We start from the raw sequence: 7,042 nt of genomic DNA, 5'->3' as shown, positions 1-7,042 counted from the left end.
CAAAGACACATGCACAACAGATAAGTTCATTAACTATATGACGTGAGGATTATATATTATTAATTAAGTGGAACTGGGTCATCATAAAAGTCCTTACTCTGCCATCTTTGTGTTGAGTAGGCTGAGGAGGAGGAAGAAGATGAGTTGTTTTGCTGTCTCAGGGGTGGCAGAGGTGAAGGAGGTGGATGAGGTGGAAGGGGATGCAGGAGAGACAGGCACATTTGTTGTAACTTTGTGAGAATACGTGGAGATTCCTGTCTGACTTTCTGCTTTTTCATTTCTCTAAGAGTACCTTTTTTTTTTTTTTTTTTATAAGGGTTTTACTGATTCTAAGCTTTATGGGTGGGAGAGGGAGGAGAGGGAATTGGCTTTTGTCTTTTTTGTTGTTGTTGTTGCTATTTCTTGGGCCGCTCCCGTGGCATATGGAGGTTCCCAGGCTAGGGGTCGAATCAGAGCTGTAGCCACCGGCCTACGCCAGAGCCACAGCAACGCGGGATCTGAGCCGTGTCTGCAACCTACACCACAGCTCACGGCAACGCCAGATCGTTAACCCACTGAGCAAGGGCAGGGACTGAACCCGCAACCTCATGGTTCCTAGTTGGATTCGTTAACCACTGCGCCACGACAGGAACTCCCCTTTTTTTTTTTTTTTCTGTCTTTTTGCCTTTTCTAGGGCCACTCCCATGGCATATGGAGGTTCCCAGGCTAGGGATCTAATTGGAGCTGTAGCTGCTGGCCTACGCCAGAGCCACAGCAACACAAGACTTTAGCCATGTCTGCAACCTATACCACAGCTCGAGGCAATGCCGGTTCCTTAACCCACTGAGAAAGGCCAGGGATTGAACCCTCAACCTCATGGTTCCTAGTGGAATTCGTTAACTAACCACTGAGCCACAACTGGAACTCCCTCTAAAAGTACTTTTATAAGATACCGATATTCTCCTGTTTGCTTTAGTTTTAGTACTTGTACCATGGAAGAGCTCATGTAAAAGAAGTCAAAAGTAATGTAATAGAATTGGAACTCTTCTGCCAGATTGTCTAATGTCAGCTTGTTTTCCGGCACTGTTTCTTTTACATCTTCTTCCTCCCCGCCTAGCACTGTTTTGGAAGTACTCACCTCCACCAAGTCGTCTTCTGTTAATTCATCTGATGTGATGTCTGTTAGTTCATGAATTTCTCCGAAATCTGTATCCTGAAACCCTTCACCCCTGCCCCAACATTTCTGCCATAACCACAATTTTATTATTTCTTTGATTGGCTCTTTGGTACATCTTGTGAAGTCATGCACAACATCTGGACACAGTTTTATCCAGTAGAAATTTGTTGTTTCAGACTTGATGTCTTTCACATCTTTTTATGTATTAAAAATGGCATCTTTAGTGGTGTAATCCTTCCAGACTTTCATGATGTTCTCTTTATAAGGATTCTCTTCCATAGCATTGATGATTCTTTCTGTAGTGTACTACGTGTAATGAGCCTTAAAGGTCCTTATGAATCCCTGTTTTAGACGTTGAATTAATGTCACTGTGTTTGGGGGCAAGTAGAATACTTAGTTGCCTCTAGCATTGAACTTATCCAGTTCTGGGTAGCCAGGAGGCATAGTTCAATATGAAAAGAACTTTAAAAGGCAGTCTCCGGAGCTCCCCTTGTGGCTCAGTGGTAATGAACCCAACTAGAATCCATGAGGATGAGGATGGATCCCTGGCCTTGCTCAGTGGATTAAGGATCTGGTTTTGCCATGAGCTGTGGTGTATGCCAGCAGCTGCAGCTCTGATTCGACCCCTAGCCTGGGAACTGACATATGCCATGGGTGCAGCCCTGAAAAAACAAAACAATTAAAAAAAAGGGCAGTCTCTTATTGGCAAGATATTTTCCTGACTTCAGGGACAAAGCAAGCATGATATCAGTCTAGAAAAAAAGGGTTCTTGTTCATGCCATCTTCTTGTACAACGAAGACTGGTACCTAATGTTTATCTTTTCCCTTCAAGGCTCAGGAGTTAGCAGCCTTGCAGTGGGTGGTCCTGATCATAAACCCAGCTGTTTTTGAGCGAAAGAGTAGTCTGCCTGTCCTTTCCGGCCTGAAACCCTGGTGCTTTCTTTTCTTCCTTACTAATAAATGTCCTTTGTGACTTCTTTTTCCAGCATTAGACACCTTTGTTTGCATTAAAAACCTATTCAGACGTTATCCTTTCTCCTCAATTTCTTTCCTTTCCTTTCCCTCCCTCCCTCTTTCTTTTCTTCCTTCTTTCTAATGCATGCTTTAATTTTGCTTGTTTTTTTTTCTTGGCCACACCCACAGCATGCAAAAGTTCCTGGAATCAAATCCATGGCACAGCCATGGCAGTGACAACGCCAGGTCCTTAACCTTTCTGGGCGACTGGGGAACCCCCTCCTCAATGATTTTTATTTCCCTCCCCTCTCCTCTCCTTTTTTAGGGCCACTATTGGTGGGTAGAAGCTGCTTCTTTTGTTATTTTGGCTTTTTTTTAGCTGAACCTCTTTGTGAAACTCTCAAACTAACTTTTGTGGTCCTTAAATTCTCTAGCTTTATATTCTTCACCTTCCATTTGTGTTAAATTGTCATATAATGACTTTACTTTTTCTCAAATCATATTAGAGCCTATAGGTATGCCTTTCTTATACAACCCCGCACCTCTATAAAAGTTGCATTTGCAATATGAGATAAAAAGATATTTTGCAAAAAGTACAAAGTTTTCTTTTCTCACCTGCGGCATAGCTGCAAAAAATAGGTTCACAAATTTCCTTTTCTTTTTTTTAGAATGGTCTTTACATTGGATTAATTTATTTTGAAATGATGCGCAACTATAACTGCAGACCTCAATCTGTGGTCCATATTAAACAATTCAACTTTCTCTAATAATGTCATGTTACAAACTTTCTCTTTAAATGTCTTCTCTTCTTGGGAGCACTCAGCATCACTAGAGCACTCTGTGTGAGTATAATAGGGTCATTCAAGGTTTGCAGTATCAACTCCAAACAATGGAAAATACAGGAGAATCAGCAGAGAGAACTTTTTAGCATGGTGTTCAATTTACTGGAGATGAACTGCTTGCATAGAGATGATCAGTATCACACTGTATTTTAAGTGAAAACTCACAACACATGGCTCACCACAGTAGCAAAGGCAGTGGCTAAAAATTACTCCAGTAGTATAGTATGTACTACAGTTAATTTTATGCAGTTGTGATTTAACTTTATTTTTACATTTACTTTTGTTTTTCTCAACTGCAAATGGCTTGATCTACTATCTATGAGTGTTTGTGTAAGTTTTTATACTTCCAACTTTTGGTAATGTATTTATGTATATTTTTATGGTAGTAAATGAAAAAATAGACTAGTATGTAAAGAGTATTTTATATCTTCACTACATATCTAACTTAAAAAAATTTTCTTTGCTATTTCTAGGCTATGCAGTTCATTTGAAGATTTTTCAAATTGTCACAAGTCTCAAAAAATTTTTTCCAATAATCAGAAAAACATGCATATAAGTGGAACCATGCATTTCAAACTTACGTTGTTCAAGGGTCAATTGCATAAAGAAAACTCCAGGCTCTGAGTGGATCAATGGTAAGTTTAGTTAACCTTAAGAGTAAAATAATCCTTACTAGACCTTCCTTCCTTCCCTTTTTTTTTTTTTTTTTGTCTTTTTAGGGCTGCACTTATGGCATATGGAGGCTCCCAGGCTGGGGTCCAATTGGAGCTATAGCTGCTAGCCTATGCTACAGCCACAGCAATGCTAGATCTAAGCCACATCTTGTGACCTACACCACAGCTCAGGGCAATGCCGGATCCTTCACCCACTGAGCGAGGCCAGGGATCGAACCTGCAAACCTCATGGTTCCGAGTCAGATTCGTTTCCAGTGCGCCATGATGGGAACTCCAGCCTTCCTTCCTTTTTTAATAGTAGACTATCTAAATTTATTATTACATTTTTCTCTTTATGGCTGCAACTGCAGCATATGGAAGTTCCCAGGCCAAGAGTCGAATCAGAGCTGCAGCTGCCAGCTTACACCACAGCTACATTGGATCCAAGACACATCTGCAACCCATGCTGCAGCATGAGGCAATGACAGATTCATAACCCATTGAGCAAGGCCAGAGATCAAACCTGAATCCTCAGGGACACTATGTCAGGTTCTTAACCCACTGAGCCACAATGGGAACTCCTAGAGATTTCTTTAAGAAAATAGAGGAGGAAATTTTATCAACTTTGTAAAACCTCATACCAAAACCAGAAGAAAATATTACAAGAAAAGAAAACCAGGGATTATATCCTTTGTAAACATAGCCACAAATATTCTTAACAAAATATCGAGCCCCCTTTTGGTTGGATGAGATTATTTAACTAGATTTGGCCAATGATTACGAGTAGAATCCATGAGTATCACTTCTCTGTTGAAGCATTTATTGCTGATATAAAACTCTCCAAAACTATTTCTTTGCCTCTGTTACACACTCCAGAAGCAACTTTTGAGATAATAGTTTTTGAAGGATGGAGGATTCAAAAAGTGCCCACTGAATTGGGAAGGTATCTTGAGAATAGAAAAACAAGGCAGGCAGTTCCATATAATCAATGAATCAGTTAATTATAGATTAATTTATTCACAGGCAGGATTATATAGACAATGATCCAAAGCATTCACTAGCTATATTCCACACTACCAAGGGGCCACTAGGACAATTTTATAGTTAACCTAGGATATGAGAGTACATGCTTGGAAAAAGGGAGTACATTTCTAAATCAAGATTTATGAGTGGGTATCTAGCCTCCTTGGTTCTGGGAATGCTCAATGAAGGACTTTTTCATTGTTTGGGGACTAACAAATCATAGATGTCACCTGGTCCTAATGATTATTAAACAATATGTATTGTCTACAAAGCCCTTGATGACAGAGAAATATTTTACCACACTGTACAGTTCTGGGTAGGGTCAGTGGAAAGACAGGAGGAACAGTCTTGCTAATAGCCATGCAGTTGCTATTCCCTGGAATGAGGTTATAGCTAAAGCAGAATCTCCAGCTGATCTGCAAAGGACATGTTGTGTGAGAAAATCAAAAAACAAAAGCAGCATTTATTGTATGAAGCTGTTGAGATTTGAAGTTTTTTTTTAAAGCAGCACAACCTATACTACCTGGTTGATGAGGTATGGAATATGTATGTAAGTCCATTCTGAATGCCATATCTATATTAATGTTATTGTAGTGTGTTATCAAAGGATTAATATATTTTAAATAAATTTCTATAAAAGTACAACAATATGAGTTTGTTATGTATTTAGACCCCCAGAAGATGTGCTGAAAACACTTAGAAGATGCACAGTAAAGGAAATCATCGACAAAGACAGTCTACTGAATGGGAGAAAATATTTGCAAATGATACAACTAATAAGAGGTTAATATCAAAAAATATATAAACAGCTCATACAACTCAACATCAAAAAACCCCCAAAATGGACAGAAGACCTAAATATGTGTCTCGGGGTGTTCCTCCTTGGGTTTATTTTATATGGTACTCACAGTGCTTCCTGGATTTGAGTGAGTGATTCCTTCCCCATGTTAGGGAAGTTTTTGGCTATTATCTTTTGGAATATTTTTTCTGTCTCCTTCTCTGTCTCTTTTCCTTCTGGCACCTCTATAATACAAATGTTGGTGTGTTTAACGTTGTCCCAGAGTTTTCTGAGACTCTCTTCATTTGTTTTCAATCTTTTTCTCTTTTCTGTTCTGCATCCGTAATTTCCACTAATCTGTCCTCCACCTTGCTTATTCGTTCTTCTGCCTCATGTACTCTGCTATTGGCTTCTTCTAGTGAATTTTTTACTTCAGTTATTGCATTTTGCATCTCTTCTTGTTTAAGTTTTATATCTTGTATCTCTTTGTATCTTGTATCTCAGTGTTTCCTATAAGTTATCCATCTTTGCCTCCAGTTTGTTTCCAGTGTCTTGCATCATCTTCAGCATCAACAATCTAGTCTTTTTCCTGGAAGCTAAGAATCTCCTCCTCACTTAGCTGTTTTTCTGGGGTTTTTCCTTTCTCCCTCCTCATCTGAGTTATAGTTCTCTGTCTTTTCATTTTTATAGGTTTTTGCTATGGTGACCTTCTTACAGATAATAGAATTATAGCCTCTCTTACTTCTGATGTCTGCCCCCCTGTGGCTGAAGTCGGTATGGGGGGCTTGCTGTAGGCTTCCTGATGGGAGGGGCTGATGCCTGCCCCTTGGTAGGTGGAGCCGATTCTAATCCCTCTGTTGGGTGGCGCTTAGTCTGGGGATGGGATTAGAGGCAGCTGTGTGCCTGAGGGGTCTAGGTAGCCTGTTTACTAAGGGGCGGGGCTGTGATTCCACCTGGGTTGTTGTTTGCCCTGGAGCTTCTCAGCAGCTGACTGATGGGTGGGGTCAGATTTTCCCAAAATGGCCACCTCCAGAGAAAGGCAACTGCTGAATATTCCCTAGAGCTTTGCCTTCAATGTCTTTCCCTCAGGACAAGCCACGTTCACCCCTGTTTTCCCAGGATGTCCTCCAAGAACTGCAGTCAGGTTTGACCCAGATTCTCATGGAGACTTTGCTTTGCCCTGGGACCCAGTGCACGTGAACGTCTGTGTGCGCCTTTTAAGAATGGGGTCTCCTTTTCTCCCAGTCCCGTGGAGCTCCTGCACACAAGCCCCACTGGCCTTCAATGCCAGATGCTCCAGGGGCTCTTTCTCCCAATGCCAGATCCCCACACGTGAGAGTTTGATGTGGGGCTCAGAACTCCCACTCCTGTAGGTGAGTGTCTGTGAACCAGTTAGTTTCCAGTCTGTGGGGCTTCCCACCCGGGAGGTATGGGGTTGTTTACATCGTGAAATCACCCCTCCTACCTCTTGATGTGTCCTCCTCTTTTTCTTCTGGAGTAGGATATCTTTTTTAAGGTTTCCGGTCCATTTGGGTGAAGAGTGCGCAGTCTTTAGTTGTGAATTTTGTTGTTTTTAGGAGAGAAGTTGAGCTGCAGTCCTATTCCGCCATCTTAATCCCGTCAATCAGAAGACCTA

Source organism: Sus scrofa, chromosome 9 (assembly GCF_054392235.1).
Source record: "Sus scrofa isolate SSC_HxYL_T2T_F1_AM1 chromosome 9, Sscrofa_HxYL_maternal_Yorkshire_Landrace_v2.0, whole genome shotgun sequence".
Taxonomy (NCBI): Eukaryota; Metazoa; Chordata; class Mammalia; order Artiodactyla; family Suidae; genus Sus; species Sus scrofa.
The sequence above is the reverse complement of the archived record's forward strand: the minus strand, read 5'-3'. Positions refer to the sequence as shown.